Consider the following 21,947-nt stretch of genomic DNA (forward strand, 5'->3'; position numbering starts at 1 on the left):
CACCCCACCCCCAAGCTCCCAATTTTTTGCCCGGCAATTTTGTCTACTTCCCATAGCCAAGAGGACAAGGTCCCAATGAGGAGCAGAAGGAGGGAGAACACGAGAAAGGAAGTCAGGACCACGAGGGGTGCACCCACCCACTGAGACAGTGGGGCTGATCTATTGAGAGATCACCAAGGCCAGCTGGACTGGGACTGAAAAAGCATGGGATAAAACCGGATTCTCTGAACATGGCGAGCAATGAGGGCTGATGAGAAGCCAAGGACAATGGCACTGGGTTTTGATCCTACTTCATGTTCTGGCTATGTGGGAGCCTAGCCAGTTTGGATGTTCACCTTCCTAGACATGGACGGAGGGGGGAGGACCTTGGACTCTCCACAGGGCAGGGAACCCTGACTGCTCTTTGGACTGGAGAGGGAGGGGGAAAGGAGTGGGGGGAGGGGAAGAAGGGAGGGAGGAGGGGGAAACTTTTTTTTCCTTTTCTCAATAAAAAAAAAAGAAAAAAAGAAATAGTATTTAAGATTAGTCAGACTGCCTATGTGGTGTGCACTTAATGAGATTTATAAAATTATGAGTTTTGCACATTTTACAGTTTTTCAAGTATGTAGTTTGTCCTTTATTTGCTCAAAGTTGCAAATCAGCAAATCCACAAATGATTATGGTTGCTCCTGAGTCTTATAATCCTTTCTTGGTTGTGCAGTCATATCAGCTGACGTCAGATATGTTGATTTTATTTGGTCACTTTACTCATTTCATTTACTTGTTAACTACATTTATTTATTTCAGTTTATGCTGAAATCCACTGAATCTTAGTAATATAGATATTAAGAATGAAGGGAGATTTGATTTTATAGGTTAAATATACTTCCAAAGTCATTTTAATATTTGTTTTTAAAGTAAAAGCAAAGTAAATAATCAAATGTTTTTTGATTTCTAAAGTTGTATTTCAGTTCTTTGTTCATTTCGTGTGTATGTTTTAGGTAAAATACAGAATATAAAATTCATTTTATTACTGGAAAATATTTATATATATATATATATATTATTATATAAAGCTTCTTTTCCTGGATGAAAATTGGAACTTATATTTAATATAATTTCTCTGGTCAAAAATTTTTAATTAATTTATTCTTTTATTAATTTAATGTTTTTACTTTGGAAATTTCCCCTAATGTACCCCAATCATATTCCTTCCCAGTCCTCCCGGATCCACTCCCCACCCTTCTCAAAAGAAGAAAAAAATACCAGTTCCTATTTGTTGCTCATATATGCGCTTAAGCATGTTTAAACTCCCAGTGGACCTCTTCTCTGGTGGAGTCACAATCCCCAGCAACTGCTGGCCGCATCCAAGCCTGAGTCGGTGGAGGACACAAATGGTGCCCTTCCAGACATTCTTGGTCTGGAAGGAGGAGTCAAAAAAGTTTATTGTCATCTGAGTGAATTCTTTTTTTTCTTTGTTTTTTTTAATTTATTTATTTATTAAGGATTTCTGCCTCCTCCCCGCCACCGCCTCCCATTTCCCTCCCCCTTCCCCATCAAGTCCCTCTCCCTCATCAGCTTGAAGAGCAATCAGGGTTCCCTGCCCTGTGGGAAGTCCAAGGACCGCCCACCTCCATCCAAGTCTAGTAAGTTGAGCATCCAAACTGCCTAGGCTTTCCCAAAGCCAGTATGTGCAGTAGGATCAAAAACCCATTGCCATTGTTCTTGAGTTCTCAGTAGTCCTCATTGTCTGCTCTGAGTGAATTCTTATACATTGAATTGAAACTGTCAAACGTGGGAGTGGCTAATTCTGTCTTGGTGCCCCCCCCACTCTTGGGAGTTTCTTCCCTTCACTTTATAAATCTATGTTTTTTATGATTTAAAAAATATGACTGATGTATATTCTATTGTGAATAGGAGAATGTATTTATAACCATTTAGTAGGAAAGATTAGTACGATCATGTGTAAAAATACCTTGAGATTAATCCTTAGAAGAGGCAGATGTTAGTCAATCATGTTCCTTTTAGGAACAAGAGTCATGTTCCCTTGCTGCAAAAATTACTTGAGTAATTCCAACTCCGGTTCATTTACATTATTGGAGAACAAACGTGATTCCATTACAAGTAACCTTTAAATTTCTGCTTTAAATATATCTTAAAATTTATCTTCTCTGGTATATCTTTATCCTTCCACCTCAAGATGTCATTAAAGTTTGACTCAGACTTAATTTGGCATCAAAAATAGAATTGTAGTTGTTCTGATTTTTTTTTTTAATCCATGAAGTTTAAGGGCCAAAGGAGACTGACTGTGACTGATTCTAGAGACAATGAAAATGGAAGTTCAGGTCCTTCTCAGCAATGTTCACTACCTTAAATGTTCATAATCACATTTAAAAGGTGATGTGGGAGTAGATGTCCCTGGGAGGGCGGGGCCATATGTTGGACTCCTGGCATTGTCTTTCTTGGCTACATACCCAAGCCAAAAGATGAGAAGCTCTATTGGAAAATGAAGCTTAGCCTTATAAAAAACAAGAATGAATGATATTAAACAATGAAACTGCTTTGTGTGAATGTCATTCTAGTAGAGTACAAAAGAGGAAGGAATTTTTATAAAACTTTTGAATCTAACATAAAATTCACAACAGTTTTATCGTTATTTCATCGTGCATGTTAACTAAGTAACTTAGTAAGTTAACCTTACTGAGGTTTGATCTCACAGAACAAAGTTTTTACTCAGTTTTACTCAAAATTCTCATGAAAAATTAACTGCATTGGAATAAGGACCTTGTTATCTTTTGTTATTCAATTCTATGTAATACTGAGTAAACACTTTTAAAAGAAGGGCCACTTAAATCATGTTGTTGAAGTAACCCTAAGTGAAATTTGTGTGTTTCTCCAAGGGCTGGATTCCAAGCATAGGGTGTTGTTATCAAAAGCCGTAGTGTCCTTGATACTCTAGCATACTGCTGGAACACACCCCAGCAAACCACTCTTTATTCTTCACCTGGGTTCAGCTGCCATGAACTTAAGTGACCCTCTTTGCACGCCCAGTGTCTTAATCACAGATGAAATGAATATATGTAATCCTCTTTGTCACAGGAAAAACAACTCTACAATATGTAATATTTTATTAGGAAAAGTGAAGAATTTGAGAGATTAATCAAAAATTTTGCTAATATTTTACTTGTACCATCTAAGAGCCAAAACTGATGTTTAAACACCCATTTAAAATACTTGTAGCTCATTGCCATAGTCCATCCACACTTCAGTTAAGCCATTTCTCCACTGCTGCAGTGAAAGCACCGCACAACTACTATTTAGCATCCACAGTTATAGACTGTAATAATGATCAGCGCCAGTAACTCCCATCCTTTCCTCTGACACGTCCTCTTGCCATCTGTCCTCTGCTGTCTACTGTGCCAGAGTGGAAACCATGAAGAGAGTGTATGCTGAAATCAAGGGGATCCCACATTTGGTTCAAGATTGTATTAATTGAGCTCAAACTGTGAAAGCCATTTAATAATCTGCCAATGTTCCATTAATTAGCTATACTGGTCCCAAGTGGCCCTTCTCTCTAAATATCCAATTAGAAAAGCCAAAGTTCTCTGGTTCTTTCTGGATCCGTTTTGTATCCTGGATATTGTAAATTCTTTCCTACTTAAGGCACCTTTTTTTGTGATGATAATAAACTTTCTGCACATATATTCCATTTTTTAATAGAGTTTGCTTTGTTAAAGAATGAACCAAAGCTGGAGGTTGGAGTTAGAAATGTATTTGAACATGAAATCCACCCTTGCAGACTGGGTTGCAGTTAAAAGGGAGAGTGCAAATTGGGTGTGGTCTGGGGTTTAGAAGCGGTTAGTAGCCATATGCATTTTACTTTGGTGTCCAATGATAGCAGTGTAAACTTCCTGCTACTCCATTCTCTTCTGATCAGGAGAGAAAGAACAAGAGAGGGAGAAAAAAAAGAGGGGGAGATAGGTCCTAAGTTAGTTTGTAGGATAAATAACGTGCATTTTAGAGTAGAATAGTAATAATGATTTTTCAATAGTCCCCCATGCTGGGCCATTTTCTCAGAAAGGCGATTCACCATGGTATATTTGGGGGTCATGACTGTAAAGCTGAATAATAAATAAATTAGCATAAACATTTTAACCTGTACAAAGTAAAGATTTCCACATGGCGCAAAACACTAAGCCTTTCTACTTAGGTTCATTTAAGTCACCAATGCATTCTACAGTATTTAAAGCCATGCCCTGTTATGCCACTAACATACCATGTTCTGGCTAGTCATGTTTGTCATGTTGCTGCCAATTTCTCCTTGTGCATCTCTTCAAATGGTTGATATAGTTTTGTTTCCTGAACTACATTTTGTTATTTACAGTATTATTTCTCTCACTTGAAAGATGAAGAAACTGTTAGGATGGAAGTTAATTTGCACAGGGCCCCAAGTCCAGGAGCTGGTGTAATAACTCAGAGCTGTGGTTGTTTCCCACTCTTTTGTCAAAAGAGCAGAAATGTCAGCTGTAGTACTTCAGTGGTTTTCTTGGAAATCCCTACCAAACATTTGAAAGGGAATCAAAAACCATTTTATGCAATATTTTCCAAAACTGGAAGATGAAAAGGATGATCCAAGGCATGTGTCATATAAATCAGAGACCCAAACCAGAAAATCAGATGCCATCTCCATTCAATACTAAGGACATGAGAATCCTTTTTTAAAATGCAACTAGAATCTAACAATATGTAAGAAAAAAATATTACCAATGTAAATTTTTTTCTTAGAAGGCTAAGCATGTAATTTCTGTATTATCTAGTAGCTGTACTTCTGAGCACTTAGCTTCTAGAATTTAGAAACCTTCTACATATTCCTAGCAAGGTTCCTTAACAGCCTCAAACTGGAAATTATGCAGATATCCCTCAACAGCAAAACTGTCTGTCATTTGTTAGACAGCTGGTTTAAGAAACGCTTGTGTGTCCATACCATAAGACACTCAGAAACAACCGCTCAAGGTGTGACACACACAAGAGTCCCTGTGACTCTCCAGAGAATCAGGCAAAGTGAATAAAAGCCAGTCCCCTAGGTTACATGCTGACTGCCCCCATCCGTGAATCATATGAGAAGACAAATTGTAAAAGAGGAGGGCAGATTAGGGCTGTAAAGACTTACAAAGGGATAGCACAGTGGCCTACCTCTAAAAAATGAAAAGAAGGGCCCTTGAAATCCTGTTAAATGTAATATCAGTGACCTGTTTTGATATTAAACTATAGTTTCTCAAGTGATTACCCTGGGTGGAAATTGGATAAATGGGACCTATTCATTTTATTTCTTACAATTCATTTGAATCTACAATTAACACAGAATTTGAAATATCTGGGAAGTTACAAAAATATTAAAATGAGAATATCTCAATTGGAATGTATTGTTACTTCAAATGTTCATTCACTCATTTCATCTTTGACTCGCTTTTTATTTTTCTTAATGTTTTGGTTTTTGAAAATATAATCTACATATAGTGGTTTCTTTTTCACTTAAAAATGTCCTGCGTATTCCAAATGAGTACATATATTCATAAAGAAGACAATCTTCTGATACTTTTGCATGTTCGTGTACATTAATACCATTGGAGTATCTCAAAATGTGAGATTGTTTTTTTCTGTTCTGTTATAGTTCTTTGAGAATTTGTGCTATGCATTTTTTTTTTTTTTTTTGGTTTTTCAAGACAGGGTTTCTCTGTGGCTTTGGAGCCTGTCCTGGAACTAGCTCATATTCACACCCTCTTCCTCAATTTCTCTTAGATTTACTCTCCTTCCATATCACCCAACTTCATGGCTTGTTTGGAAGAGGTTGTTTTTGTTTAACCTATCAATTCCATTTTTTTGGATGTGTTCTTTAACTGGACTGTAGTCAATCTACCAGGAGTCATACCCCTAAAGAAAAGGGACTCTTACTTTCTTGGCCTCTTTCAGTGCCGGTAGCTCCTGATTTAGAGACAGGACTTCATGCCTGTTTCCCCTTTGCAAGCTGAGAAGTTTGCCCAGGTTGAGCTTGTACAGGTCTTATTCATGGTGTCAGAACAGCTGTGGATTCATATACACACACTGCCCGGGTGTGATCAGAAAACACCATTTTCTTATGGCCATCCACCACCTCTGGCTCTTACATCTCCCACCTCCCTTCACGATGGTTTCTGAGCTTTTCGGGGAAAGGGGTATGATATAGGCTTCCATTTGTGGCTGATAATTCCGCAGGAAGGATAATGATTAACACCGAGACTCACGGGCAGAGAATGAAATTAGTTATTAGTTGGTTATTACCACTAGCTTTGTGCCACTAGTGAACAAGAATATCTTTCGGGCAGAAAAGCATTTTAGACATGGCTGGATTGGAACTTAAGTTTCTGCTTTGGTGGCCTCAGAGTACCTTCCTGTGCCAAAGGTGCAAGCCCATAGGGTAAAGTCTCTAGGTAGGTCATCCACTCAGTTTCTCCATGTTCAATGATTCACTTATGTGTTGTCTTCAGCAATGGGGCCTGCTGTTAGTTTGTGGAGAGTAACCTATAGTCTTGGCAAGAGCCTAGTTGTTTGGGAGGTTACCATGGGACCCCTGTGACCCACAGCATCAATTCGATGTAATCCATTCCCAGTGCTAGAAGCTTCATTTGGTGACAAGAGATGTCCAGTTGGAGCTCTACCTCTCCCATTGTTTAGATATTTAATTTAGATCACCTTCATATATGTATAGACTTAAGGAATCTTCTACTATATTCTTGGTTTCCAGATGACCACTCAAATGGCCCTTATTTTAGTTGTTTCTCTTCATATTCCTTTGTCCCTCTCTTACTTCCCCTCTTCACGTCATCATTCTGTTCCAATCCCTACTTCCTTCTCCAGCCATAACCATCTATTCTGCTTCCCTCTCCTAAGGAGATGTATCTCCTCACGCCTCCCCCATTCCTTACTCTATACCTAACCTCTGTGGTTCTACACATTGTAGCTTGGTTGTCATTACTTCACAGATAATATACACGTAGAAGTGAATTCATTCTACGTTTGTCTTCCTGGGTCTGGGATACCTCACACAGGATGGTTTTTTCCCCCCCGGTTTCATCTATTTACCAAAGAGTTTCATTCTTTTTAATGGCCAAATAATACCCCATTGTGTAAATATACCACATTTTCTTCATTCATTCTTTTGTTGAGAGACATCTAGGTTGTTTCCAATGTCTGGCTATTATGAATACAGCTGAAATTAACATGGTTGAGTAAGTATCTCTGTGATAAGATGAAGTCTCTGTTGGGTATAGGCCCAAGAGTGGTTACAAGTTGGATCTTGAGGTATATGCAGTCCCATTTGCTTGAATATCTGCTCCAGGAAGATTTCCATAGTGGTTGTACATGTTTTAGAGAGTTATTGTCAAGCCTTGAGAAATGGATCGAGATTAAAGAGATGAACATTTTCTTATCCTCTCTTCACATATTATCATTTAGCGGACTCTGTACATACACAGATTTGAACTTGCTTCAGTGGTTCGAGGAGGAACAAGCTTTTATAGTGTATAACATTTACTTTTTCATAAAATAAAAGTAGATTGTTTGTATCAGCCTCTCTATGTTAACACATCACTAAGGCACAATTATTTATTAAAACACTACAAAAAAAGAACTTTACTTGCTTGTACTTTAGAAATGAAAATCTTACTTCCTGAAACATTATGAATAGAAGGGATAGGGTTTATGATAGTGGGATAGAGTATTTTAAATTTAGTACAGGATTAATACAACTTTATTTATTTTAAAATGAAATTTCCTTGAAATTAGAACTCAAGAGTTTCAGTTCTTGTTTGTCATCAGGAAATAGGTTAATTTAAACAGACCCTGTAGAACTCCTTGAATTAAATATATATACAAATAAATTTTAATATCTATTTGTTCATCTAAAAACCAACTTCCAACATGCCCATCATAGAAATGTATGCTGATTCATGAGATGATGGATCTCAACAAGGGCTTTAACAATAGTTTTGCTAATGGGGAGGCCACATGATTCCTTGTCTGTTTCACAGAGGAGTTTAAGGCTTGACATTTGAAGTTTATCAAATTTTAAGTGACTGTGCAAACCTTATAGCTGCTAAAAGCTTTTTGAAAGCAGTCTTGCTTTCCCAACTGATTCTGTGAAAGAATTTAACAATCATGAAAGACATGGATATTTCTTTTCATTTTTTGTTTAATTTTTTTTTTTTTTTGGTTTTTCGAGACAGGGTTTCTCTGTGGCTTTGGAGCCTGTCCTGGAACTAGCTCTGTAGACCAGGCTGGTCTCGAACTCACAGAGATCCGCCTGTCTCTGCCTCCCGAGTGCTGGGATTAAAGGCGTGCGCCACCATCGCCCGGCGTTTAATTTTAAAGAGTCTTATGTATTTTGAAATTGTCTTCAGCACATTTCAAATAACAAACCACATTAGTTTTTTAATTAAGTCCTCTCAGGATTTAATCCACACTTTATAGTGTTGATTTTTTTTGCATTTTGTAGTAATTTGGGAAGATTGGTTACAAATCCTACCTTTTGTAAAATTTTCACTTTATTTATCCAGACTTTACCAGATTTATCCAGGCTACAGGATATTTGTGGATTAAAACAAGCCCTCAATTTCCAGTGAAGCATCTTGGCTCTAGTTTTGACAGATATAGGATTGGTGGTTCACAAGGCCCAGCACTTGGCTTAAAGTTCCAGATATGATGTGGTTCCAGGAAGCCTCAGGATTTTTCTTAGTGTTCAAAGACACTTCTCACATTGAATGATGGTTCCTATGGGGCATCTTAGCCTCTGCATTTCCCAGATCATTGGAAAGAGATCACTGCCTGGATTTCCTCATTGGCTGATGTACATCTTTCCTATCAGCTGGGAAGCCCTGGCTTATTTCCCACAGAGATGGTTCTTGCTTGTCAATCTGCCCATCTCTTCAGAACATGTCAACAGAGAGATTAAGAATTATACTCACCCCTTTCATAGTCCTAAAAAATTGTTTATTCTAAAACCATTGATTTTTTAAAGAGAACAGTGTGGAAGGAGTTTCCTTTTAATAGTTGGGAATATTTTAACTGTTTATTTGATATTAAAATACAGTTACACTTTTCCCCCCTTTTAATCTTCCCACGTGCCTTTCCCCCTAATATACTTTCTAATTTATGGCCTCTTTAATGTCTTTCTCTAATTGTTTTTGTGTATGTATGTATGTATACACACATATATGCATAAATACATAAATATAACCTTCCCAGCATGCATAATGTGTAATGTTATTTGTATATTTGAGGGGATAGACATTTGAGGGGAAATTCAGTCCTTACTACTATTGCTCAAAAACTTCTGAAAAGTAGTTAACATCTTCCATCTGTTTATAATGATGAATCTGGCTGCTACAAAAGTATTTATTTATTATATTTATTCATGAGTATATGGAATTTATCTTTATCAACTAGGGAGTTATTGGGAGCAGAGGAGTAAAAGTTAACAAAGATTAAAGAAAATTTGCCTAGATTTATTTTGGATACACTATGTAATAATCAAGACTCCAACTGGATAGTATCTAGTTTTGTATTTGATGTAAATACAAATCTTCAAATATTCAAGAAGCTAAAAGTTCCTGTAGGCAGAGACTGCTTGTTAGTTTCCCACCTGCCCAGACCCGAAGTAACCACATGGAAACTGTATGGATCACAACACTGATTAGCCATTGACTCTAGCATATATCTAGATAACTCTTATATCTTAAATTAACACATTTCTATTAATCTGTGCATTGCCACATTGTTGTGGCTTACCATTAACATTTCGTCCAGTGTCCAGCGTCTATCTCCCGTGGTGGCTACATGGCTTCTCATTGTTCTCATTGGCTCTGCCTACTCTTTCCTCTTCTATCTGCTTGGAACTTCCACCTTGCCCTATTCTGCACTACAATAGGCCCAAAGCAGCTTCTTTATTAACCAGTGGTATTCACAGCATACAGAGGGGAATCCCACAGCAAGTTCCCACCTACAGATAATGATATTTGTCTCTGATCTCTGCATAGTGTTTAATAGAGCCAGAGTCATATTTTAGTTTTTAAAATGTGAAGCTGCATTTAATATCAATAATGTGCTTAAACATTATTGTAATTATATAATATTTTATTATTTAATTGTAAATGTAATAACTTAAATATCACAGTTTTGTCTATTGAAGTTATTTCTAACATAGTATAGTAGAAATGTTTATTTTTTCTGTTAACATATTTTAGCACTGATGATATCAATCATTTGAGGTTTAGCTTGTTTATAGAATGAAAGATGGAGTTCTCAATTGGCTTGCAGAGTTAACTACCTCAGTGTTTATTTCTAATGGACAGTTTTCTCCCAGTGATTTATGAGCGCCTATTATAATATGTAGACTGTGTCGATCTTTTGGACATTCTTTTTAGATATTCTATTATTTGGTGAATTTAGTCATTCTTAACAGTTTTAAAATACTGTAGTTTTAAATACTCTGTGGCTCAAAAACCAGTATCTCAGAGAATTCTTCCTACTTCCCACATTCTCATACCTGTTTTGTTTGGATATCTTACTAGGTTTTTTCCCCCTCTCTTTCCAAACATGTGGCTATCTCCTTGAGTCTACAGTTAACATTAAAAAATGAAGTCTTCGGGCTGGAGAGATGGCTCAGAGGTTAAAAGCATTGCCTGCTCTTCCAAAGGTCCTGAGTTCAATTCCCAGCAACCACATGGTGGCTCACAACCATCTGTAATGAGGTCTGGTGCCCTCTTCTGGCCTGCAGGCATACACACAGACAGAATATTGTATACATAATTAATAAATATATTTAAAAAAATGAAGTCTTCATATGACTATATTTTTTCATTTACATCTACCCTGTAGCGAGCTGCGTGAAGCCACATCTGATAATCAGCTCCTAATCATGCCTAAGACCTGACTTATGCTATCATCACACAATGATCATCAGCTGCTTGCATATGCGTGGGCCTATGGGCAATGCCCACCTGGCAATCCGGGATTGGCAGCCCATGCCTTTTTAAGGGCTGGGAGAGGTTTGCCCGAGGAGAGAGGGGAAGGGAGAGAGAGAAAGTGAATAAAGTCCTGGAATAAACTGCAGTGAGAAGAGCTCGGGTGTGTCGCGCGTCATCCTTGCGGGTCGAGGGTGGCCGTGACACTACCCATTTAACTTCTCCTTTGACATAAAGCAAAATAATTTCCACAAATGTTTTCTATATGACAAATATAAAAATAAATGATATTTTGAAGATTAAAAAATAATTTTAATTGAGAGTGGTATAGTTTTCCTTTCAAATATTTTAAGTAATCATTGCCTTACTGACTAGGATTGTTTCATTGTTCATAACATTTTTAATTAATTATATACACATATATTTAAATAACAGTATAAGACATAGAATACAACTTTTGGAGAAGATCCATAAAAATTACTGTACCAAACTAATTACCATCTTTTTTCAATTCTTTCTGTCTTTTTCATATTTGAACAGAAGCCATTACTTTTTAAATCCTATTATGTGATGCTTTGCTCTTTTGGCTTTTTTTGAGCAACCCACCACCCAGCTCTTAAATAAATCACACAGGGAGGTTTATTCTTAGGAATAAATTTGTGGCCTTAGCTTGGCTTCTTTCTTCTTGCCAACCTTTGTTAACTTAAATTATCCTGACTACTTTTTACCTGTGGGCTTTTATCTTTCTCTACTTCTGTATATCTTTCTTTCCGTCTTACTCCGTGACTAGCGGCTGAGTGGCTGGGTTGCTGGCCCCTGATGTCCTCTCCTCCTTCTTCTCTTGCTCCTTGTCCTTCTTTCTCAATTTATGCTCTCGGCCTGCTAGTCCCGCCATTCCTTGCTCCTGCCTCGCTACTGGCCGTTCATCTCTTTATTAGGACCATCAGATGTTTTACACAGGCACAGAAACACAGCTTCATAGAGTTAAACAAAATCCTGTTTCATGGTTAAACATATAACTAATAATTTGAAAACCTTTACATAAAATGATAACTATATTTATTACAGTCAGAATATACTCAACAAGAACATCCTTCTAGTCCATTTGTGGTATTCAAAATAAATTTGACTTTATGACTTTAATCTAATTCAAAGAAACACTTGTTCAACATAAAGAATATGTTTATGATTATCTCACTAGGTTAGGAATGAAAAAGAAACATTCGTATTTTAATCAAACTATGGCTGATTACATTGTAAGTTGTATATTCAACTCTTTGGGGTTTTGAACTTTCAATAATTATGTGAGAAACAATACCACAAAAATCTTATTTAAACAGTATTTTAAAATTATACCATAACGTAGGTAGTTCTTTTTTAAAAGAGTGGTTTACATTATATTGAATATAAAGGCATCAGGCTTAAACATATTTTCCCATCTATGAGTGTGGAGTGGGCATTTTCTGTTTTCATTTGGAGTGTGAGGCATGACTGCTCAATGAGAAGAAAGTCTATTGAAGTCACCAGGGCAACTGTCCCTCAGTTATTAAATTCTCCTGCAGTGCTGGGTTCCTGTATGAGGTATATATATATGCTAATTTTCTCCCACTAATTTTAAAATCTATATTGTCCATTAGAGTAATTTGAGAACACTGACATTTTATGAATTCTGAATGTGTAGTTCGAGGTTATGTATTCATGTGTGAGCATGCTCTTGTTTGTGTTTGTGTGTCTGAGTGTGTATACATATGTGTGCAGTTTTAATTTAATTCAAGAATGAAAAAATTGCAAAACTTTTGAAAATTGGAAAATATTGGAAATTTATCAGTGTTCTTCCTTTTTGTAACATTACTATTTTAAATAATGAGAGTGAAAATCAACATAATGAAAATAATTCAATATTAAATTAATATATAGTTCTAGTCATATCCAGGAAAATATTCAAAATAATCTGGCTAGCATTTATTTTATTTTTATTAATGGTCAGATTCATTGACATAAATATAAAGTGAATGAAAAATTGAGTAAGGACCCAGAGAGAACATTAAAATTACCTAGTAAAATAAATTTAAAGGTTAGGTTTTTTTTTGCTTGACAGTTTTGATCCGTCTGTGTAGTAATGTATTTTAGGGATATATAATGACTGCTATGTTCTTTAGCATAAACAGTGTCTTTTTGCCGTCACATCTTGTCTAACCCATATGCACTCTAAGCAGAATGATATGTTTCTGTTGAGAGAAGTCACGACACCAATAGAAACTGTGGATAAACACAGACTTTAAGTCAGATTCTCATCACAGTTCTTTCTGAGACAGCCAGGTGTTTTATACCCAAGCAGGTCCACTTTTAGAGAAAAGCTTAAAACTTGAAATGGAAGGAAGTGCTGAAAAGGAGTTTTATTAAATGTCTCCTCAGCCTTCCTCTGTGGCTCTACCAGAGCTGTTTCTGCCCGTTGAATAGCAGGGAGAGAAAATACGAGCTCTTATTCACCACCGCTCCTATTTTTATTTTGGATGACCTGATTCAGAAATAATAAAAATAATTTGTCTTATTTGTTACGTCACACTGCAGTTTTTATATTCATTCTAAGTTAGAATGGGCGATGGGTTTGCAGTAGCAACTTTATAGCAGCTGTTGGTATTCTTATGACGTTTAAAAACTGTAAAATAGAAATCAACTTTTAATGTACCATCCTATTTCCATGGTATTCCTCATGGTAATGCACTCCATTGCTAACATTATGTCAGATACTAATAAAAAATAATTTGGATTAGTACGTAAGCCACAACATATTTGTTATAAACTTTTTGTATCTACTTGACCTGAATTCATAGAATGCTGATGAAAATGTTCTACAAAAATCGCTTTATCTAGGCATAATTTATCTACATAATACTATTTTAATCATTTAACTGGTGTTAAGTTGGCTGTGTTTATAGGCTTGTTTCTTTATTTTCTGTTACTAACTTATAAACGTCACATTCTACAATATGGGTGTGCTAATATTAATAAGAACAATACAAAAAGTATATTTTGAATCAGTTATTTGACCTGATTTGTGTTACATAATTTTTTTAAAAGCACACCCTCATTTGTCATTCATTATTTTTTTTCTTAGTGTGTCTTCACAATTTCTGTTCAATAATCAGGGCAGCTAAGGTTGACATAGGCTATTTTGGGAATAACTAAGAGATGGCTCAATAGTATCAAGCTAAAGTTCTCTTTGAAGATGACTCCTTAAAAGTAAGCCTTGAGTGCTTTTGGTGTCTAACAGATCTCTCAGCTCCAAGTCATTATTTTGATGTTTTAATAATGTATGTTTGGGGATTGTTGGATGACAATAATAGGCTCAGTTTCCATTTATATGGTTATATTTAGGAAATTAATGATTAATTTCTCCTCATAGCCATTATTAGGCAGCCTCAAGAGTTTTTGCATAGGGCAGGGCCTCTTTTTCTTCTTGTTTTCTCATTGCTGGAAAAGCTTGGCACAGACTGCTTGGAAGTACGGCCTGACCCCATTGCCCTGCCTGCCTTTTCTGTCTTGCCCTCCATCAGTTGCTGAGATGAGCTTGTTCTTTCCTATTAAGTTTTTTTTTTAAGGGATTGCTGACATCACTAAGTTTATGTAACCTATATGCTTTTCTCGTATGTATTTCGTGATTTGATATCATCTCTTTCAGGTAAATCTTCCTTTAAAATATTCCATATTTGACTTTCTATGGAAAATAATAATCTGTTTGTGGGGAAAAAAGTTCGCTAATCTTTGCTTAGATTGCAGGATAACAGGAATCTGCTCATAAGAGAAAACACAGAAAGAGTTTCGTAAGGACTTTTAATTTGGCTGGCTCTTTATCTAGGTCCAATGGGCACTATTAATAGGAGAACATTTATATTTCTCAAACAGCTTCATGTGTAGCTGATGTTATCAGCTGTTGTCAATTTTATATTTGTTATAAGTCTGGCAGGAGCTGGTTCCAGTCCAAAAATAATATTTTTTTAAAATATCAAAATTACTTTGAAATTTCAACAATAAGAATCAAGAAGCCGTCCAGGATAGAATGAGAAGGTGGATAGAGAGGAAATCTGTAGAGAATTCTGGAATCATGGTGACCTTCTTGCAATTGAATTTTATTGTTACTGTCGAGGAACCAGCCCTTTTCTTCTTCCTTGAACTTGTTTCAATTACCCAGCCTGGGAAGCAGAACGGATGTCAGCAAAACGGCAGTAGGCCAGAGAGTTGACAATAATTCCGAAACATAGTGAGGCTCTTCAGCATGATAGCAAGTACCAGTTCCTTGTTACACTCCATAGATCAGCTTCCGCAAGTAAGGTTTTCTGTGTGCGGAACACAGTTCTGTTTTAGTAAGAAGAATAATATCAAAAGTGTTTAAATTTTTTCTTGTGCTTGAATGTCAACATTTAAAAGAGTTTAAAAGTGGTATACTTTCAGATTGTTTTTTTGTCAGGATATTATAACTAAATAATAGAACAGAGCTCTAGAAAAATCTTGAAATTAACTGTGATGAATGAATAATATTTATTATTCTATATGAAGCTATACATATAGATATTAGAATTCTAATATATATATTAGAATTGTGGATAGACATCTGATTACCTACTAAGGCACAATGTTCCACAGACACTTTCTAGTTATCTACTTAACAGAAAATTTGAAATATTTTTAGTTTCGGGGTATTTTTGTTGTTTTCTTTTTATTGCTTGTTCGCTTTTTTTTCTTTTTTTAGCAAGAGGAGGATAGATAACACTGATCAAAATGTAAACATTTTTCCATGAAACTTTTAGAAGCAAATCTCTTAATTATGTACCCTTCAACCTGAATCAGTTGCACAAAAGGAGGAATAAATTACAAGACTTTAATGATACTTAGGTATTCTAGTATGAACTGGTATAAAGACTTACAGAATGCATGTTTCTAAAAGGGCTAAGAAACTGCTATGTTTAGAAAGGCATGCTGAGGTTTGAAGAGGCATATGTTTTAGAAAGTCTCTAGAGACCATTGTTTAACATCAATTTTAACTCGGTTTCAAAATATGATTTTGATTCATTGAAAATGATCTGAGTAAATGAAAAAAAAATTCCATTTTAGAATCACTTGATAGACTCTTCTTAATTATCATAAATTGTCTTTATCTCTGCCTTTTATTTTTTATCTTAATAGTATTATTTGTGTTATCTCTGAGTTTGAGGCCAACCTGTTCTACTGATTGAGTTCCAGGACAGCCAGGGCTATAAAGAGAGAAACTGTCTCAAAATAAGAAAGGAAAAAGAAAGGAAAGGAAAAGTATTCAACTGTTCATAATAAAGTTGCTTTGAAATCAGATATCTGACTGTAACTTTGGAAAAATTCCTCACATATGTTGTTTAATTTTCCTCTGAAAAACAATAGCAACAAGAATTCAAACAGGTTGTTACAGATTCAAATTACAAAATGCATAGAGAGCAGTTAAGACAGAATCTGGTAAATGTCATTCTAACATGATTCAACCATTAGCTTTTACTAGGAATTTAGAAATATCAAATTATTGCACCATTATATGCACGAAATTTTTTAAATAACTGTTAATAATTTTAGGCAGAAAAATCTAGTGTTTGAAAGCCCCCATTATCCTAAAGCATTATGAAATATGCCTTATAAAACAGTGCCAGGGTAAGGAACAGGACAGGAAATATGTGGCAGGCATCCTAACACAAGCATCCCCAGATTCCTTTTGGTGAAGAAAAGAAATGTGTACTACCATAAAATGCAAATTTGAGCTTGAACAAGACTAATTATTAAAACTCAGAGTAGTGAAAACTGAACTTAATACGAGTGCTAATGAGGTAGAATGCCATTAAATCTAATGTATACTTCAACAGATGTGTGTTGTTAATGGCTTGGACAAGAGGACGCTTCTATTTAATACTGACCAAGATGTTTTGGTTTTATTTAATAGTTATACATATTCTCAGCTATTATAAAAATTCAACTTAGAGATTCTGTCATGAAATGAGATGAAATAACCCTGATATTTATGTTATTTAACACAGAACCTTTGTCAAGGTATAGTTGATCCTCCCTTACTATGAGAGCTCCTTCAGCCAATAGCCTTTAAGACACCAGCCTACTTGGGCATGGTCTCTTATACTATAAAAATGCAGCTGTAAAGCCTGTGTTGGCTTCCGGCTGCTAGATTTGGTTCCTGTTCCCCGTTCCTGCAGAGGACTGTGATCTATGCAGGAGGGGTTCCAGAATCAGAGTGACTTCAACTGTGACTGGATCAAACAGCTGCACTAGAGGTTATGGCTCCTCAGCGGAAACCAGCCCACCATTTGGCAGAGAACGAACTTCGACATTGCCCAGGACCTGGAGTTCAACCTAATTCGCTCCAGGATCATCCATGCCTTCTTTGACAATCAGAACCTAGGCAAGAGGACCAGCGGCTTGGCAGAGATTAGCTTCGAGGACTTCATGACCATCAGCGCCTACTTCAAGCCGCTGCGCTCCCACTTCAACAAGGAGGAGGCAGAGCTGTACCACTGAGAGAAGATGCGCTTCCTTTTCTATTTGCAGGACGAGGGCTGCGATGGGCTCATCATGTTGCAAGAGTACTATGGGGGGGGGGGAGAACCTGCTGTCCGCGAATCCACAGTTGGCGCATGAGTGGGTGCGCTCCGTTGTCATCTCCTTCGCACACCCACCTTGAAGGAGGGGGCCAGGGCTTCAGACAAGCAGCTGGAGGAGGGCCAGCCATCTTTGAGATCAAGATGCGAGTCACCTTCCTGAACCTAGAAGCCATGGCCTTATGCCAGTGACCTGCGGGCTACCCCGCCCACCACCCCCACCATGGGAGAAGCTGCCCCTGAGCCTGACAGCCTTCTGCAGCAGCTATGGGGTATCTGTGACCTAATGGGAAGCGAGAGCCAGAATCGAGCTCATGCTTTACAGCTGCATTTATAGTATAAGAGACTACGCCCAAGTGGGCTGGAATCTTAAAGGCTATTGGCTGAAGGAGTTCCCACAGCACTCCCTTGAACTTTTACTATCAATTTGGGTACCAGTTACCTTTTTTTCTAGAGAGACGTTGACTGTTATATTTCAGAATATTTGTGTTTTACCCATAACTTGGTGAATTAATGAATGTAAGCATTGATTTTTACAGGGACAGATTTCCTAGAATCGTGTAATGCATCTAGCTATGTGAGAATTTTGATACTGGATATGCTCATATATCTATAATTGTGGCTTTTGAGGGTTTTGTTAAGACAGAATTCAAAGTTGTCATATGAACCTCATATTTGACATGTCCTGAGAGATACACTTCTTGGTATCTCTTGATCTGTGCCACCTGGCACTTCATCACCAACCGATATTTTGATTCTGATGATGTAAATAAAGCAATGAAAAGTCTTTTATATTTTCTTCAATGTCAAATCTTAAGTACCCAAAATGTTTAAAATACTTGGTCTTAGATTCAAGATACCATGTATCCTCGAAAATAGGATTGGGTTAAATCATTTCTTACACATTCAAATGAATCGTAAGTACAAGAGATCACCCATATGGTTACACTGGAATTCTGAGCAAAATTACTTAGCTTTAAGTACTATGGCATATGGCTGCCTATTTGAGGACTCATCTGAAATAATACAGTCCAAAAATTAACCACAAAAGACAATTTTTCAGCAAGAAAATAAATGTAACCAGGCAAGAATGAGTGCTGAATGTTCCTTGTCTGGTTAACTTGAGGAGTTAGTTAACCAACATCCTTAATGTGGAAAAGCTTGAATTATAAGGGACAATGCGGCTCAGCCAACACATGGATGCCAAGCTTCTAAAACTGTATACAAAGAACTCAGTGGTATGGTTGCTGGGCATCTGATTTCCACAAAGTTTGATGTAAAGATATTTTTGTTACTTTAGAACATTAATTTTTGGTAAGGTTTTTTTAGCATATGATAATAGATACAAATATGCTATCAATTCTTCTACATTTGTGTAACAAATAATTTCTTTGAGAATAGGAAATGGTTTGTGAAAATACATCTTTGGACAGTTGAAGTTTAGACACACTGGTATGTGTACTAAATGTTCTATATTAGCAATTTCTTTTTGAGAGTAGTTGTGAAAATCAAAACATTCCTCAGTGTATAGCATTGCTCATAAAAAAATATGTAGGATTAATTTTAAAATGATATTTCACATGGGGCTGAACATAGCCACGCTGACCAAAGAAGTTATGAGAGCAGGGGAGTGGGTTAGGCCTGTCTGTAGCCAGCCATGCCACAGCTCACTCCCTGGAATCCCCTCATCGCCACACACTTAGGAACAATTCATTGCCTGAGTATTATTAAAAGATTTGATCCTTTGGTCATTTCTCATCTCAAAGTTGTACCTCCACAACTTAGTGGATGGATGAATGACCTGAGAACGGGGAGAACGCTGTGGTAGAGAGGAAAGATGACATTGAACCGAAAAAATCCCTGATCTGGATGCAGAGAGGCAGCAAGCTGGAGCAGCTTTCAAGCTTGTATCTGGAAGCTGCAGCAGAGAACAATCAGGCGTGAGCATCAGGGTTGGGCGGCATTGCTGGCAGAGCAAGTGGTGATTATATGGAGCTTAATGGCAGTCTCAAAACAGCAGCCTCAGCATCATGCCAGAGCCAAACAGGAGCAGTGTTTTCATTTCCCCACAGAAGTGTGTGGGAAACTCAGGAGAGATTCGTGAGGATAGTGTATTCAGGAGCAGAGCTTCCAGTGGACTCCTATCTGGCTCCTTGTATTAATGAAGGCTCTTAGGCAATCAAGATTGGTCTTGGTATTTTCAGATGTTATTTGTTTTGTGCTGTCCTTGCCAATATGTCTGATACTTCAAAGCCTTTATAAGGGAGGTGTATTGTTGAAGGATTTTCCTCATGAATATGATTCAGTGCACAGGAAATGAATAGTGTCCCTCTCTAGAAGCTTTGGTAAATATAAGATTACTTTTACTTTCTGGAATGCCCAACACTCAAGATGCCCCCTCATCTTTTATCCCTTCATCAATCCAGCCCTGGACATGGCATACAACTGGAAAGACTTCAGAGTTCCTTTATCCATATCATATTATTCTGTGATCTCATTGCTCTGCCTTTTCTGTTTCGTATTTAATTGGGAAACCTAAATTGTGACCCCCCCACCTTCTTTGGCTTGCTCCTGACCTCTCTTTACGATTTCCATCATTACACTGTTCTTGGGTTTTCCATTTACCCCAGATCCGTCATCTAGGTTCTGTCTGTAGTGCATATAAGTAAGACTAGATACGTTCCCAACATTACTGTCCTTTATGCCTACCTTTCTTTCATTTCACTTAAAAAGTAATGAACCGATGAACACTGTTATCAGTATAAAAATGAGATTTTCTCATGATTTATATTCTTATGATTCTTGTAGGTTAATATTTTAAAGCTTGGAGTTTTATAATGATGCATATACATAAATCAACTTTTCCATTATTGGTTGTGGTCTTCCTTTGTTCATTCTTTTGTGTCTTCCTTCCTTTCTTTCTTGTTTGTGTATATTTATAGTGTATGTTTGTATGTGTATATATATATATATGTATATATATATGAATGTGTATGTACAGATGTATGTGTGCTCTTGGAGGTAGACATAGGTGTGTCTATTGCTCTCCACTTTATTTATTTAGACATGACCCTTCACTAAAGTCAGAGCTCGTTTATTAGCTCTCCTGGCTGGTCAAGAAGCTTTGGAGTGCTGCTTGTCTCTACTTACAGTGTTGGAGCTGCAGGTGTATGCCTCACTTTCCAGTGGGTACTGAGGATCCAAGCACAGGTGTTTGTGTTACAGGCACTGGACTGACCAAACTTAAGCCTTCTATACCATTTGCATTGAAATTTATCTTCAAACTGTGTAGATATGTAATATCTATATATACACACATGCTCTGTATCAACCAATGAGTGTAGTATATGGTATTAAGAGACATTTTCTCATTCATGCGGTGACTTATAAAACTCGATTGCCCTTTAAGCAAGAATAAATGTACTTTTATTTGCTTTAATCCATGGTGGCTTTCTATTCCTATTAAGGTTAACAGGAAGGGAAGCTGTCGTTTCTTTAGGAGAAAATAGTAATTTTACTCAAATGAGTGCTGGGATTGTTCTCATTTAGTAAGGCTTCTTTTATATTGCTGACGTCATGATTCTCATTGTGCAATGAGCAAATGGGTCTCTGCATGCCTCTGTGGAGAAAATAATGTGTGGTTGTTAAGATGGTGAGCTATGGGTCAGAATAAGAGGGTTCAATTGGTAGCATCCCTTGCTGATGGTGTGAATTTGGGTATACAGTAAAACTCCTCCCACCCATTTCTTAATTCATATGACATGGGTAGTTGTGTTGAGGATTAAATGAATTGATCCATGTAACTTTATTAGTACAAAACCCGACCCATTAGATATTTGGTAATGTTCGCATTTATATTGATGCTTCTATTCATGTTAAGTTGATCACTACAACATGGCATTTAAATTGTACAGTAAGTTAACAGAGTTCTCATTTGGCCCATAGATCAGTGATATACTGTTGTCTGGGTACATGTTAGAGAAGTATGCTATATTTGTTTACAGATTTTATCCTCAAGGAGTTTAATACTTTTTGAGAAATTGTGTCTCTCTGTACTATTATAATGGTTCAAAGTATGCTTTATTTTCAGTTTTAATAGCAGAAAATTGGCATAAGATGTGGTTTCCTTTGAAGTTAACTTTCAGAAAATGAAACACAAGAGCAAGGTGTCTGTATAGATCAACATGATTTCAAACAACACTTACTATTGTTCTGAGGCCTTTCTGAGATTCAGTCTGAGTTATAGGCTTGCAATCCTATATTTTTAATTAATAAGTTAATGAGTCTGATTTAAGAGTTCCAAAACTTTGGAAAAGAAAATAATTAGAATTATAAAAATTAGGCA

At 36.7% G+C, this 21,947-nt stretch overlaps 1 protein-coding gene and 1 pseudogene across 4 annotated transcripts in view; both read left to right on the plus strand.

Annotated features, from left to right (window-relative positions):
* Nucleotides 1-21,947, plus strand: part of Pclo (piccolo presynaptic cytomatrix protein) — a 293,606-nt gene that overhangs the window by 55,820 nt on the left and 215,839 nt on the right. The window lies entirely within an intron of this gene.
* Nucleotides 17,214-17,765, plus strand: LOC101987791 (annotated as a pseudogene).

The sequence above is a fragment of the Microtus ochrogaster genome, chromosome 26 (genome assembly GCF_000317375.1).
Source record: "Microtus ochrogaster isolate Prairie Vole_2 chromosome 26, MicOch1.0, whole genome shotgun sequence".
Lineage (NCBI taxonomy): Eukaryota > Metazoa > Chordata > Mammalia > Rodentia > Cricetidae > Microtus > Microtus ochrogaster.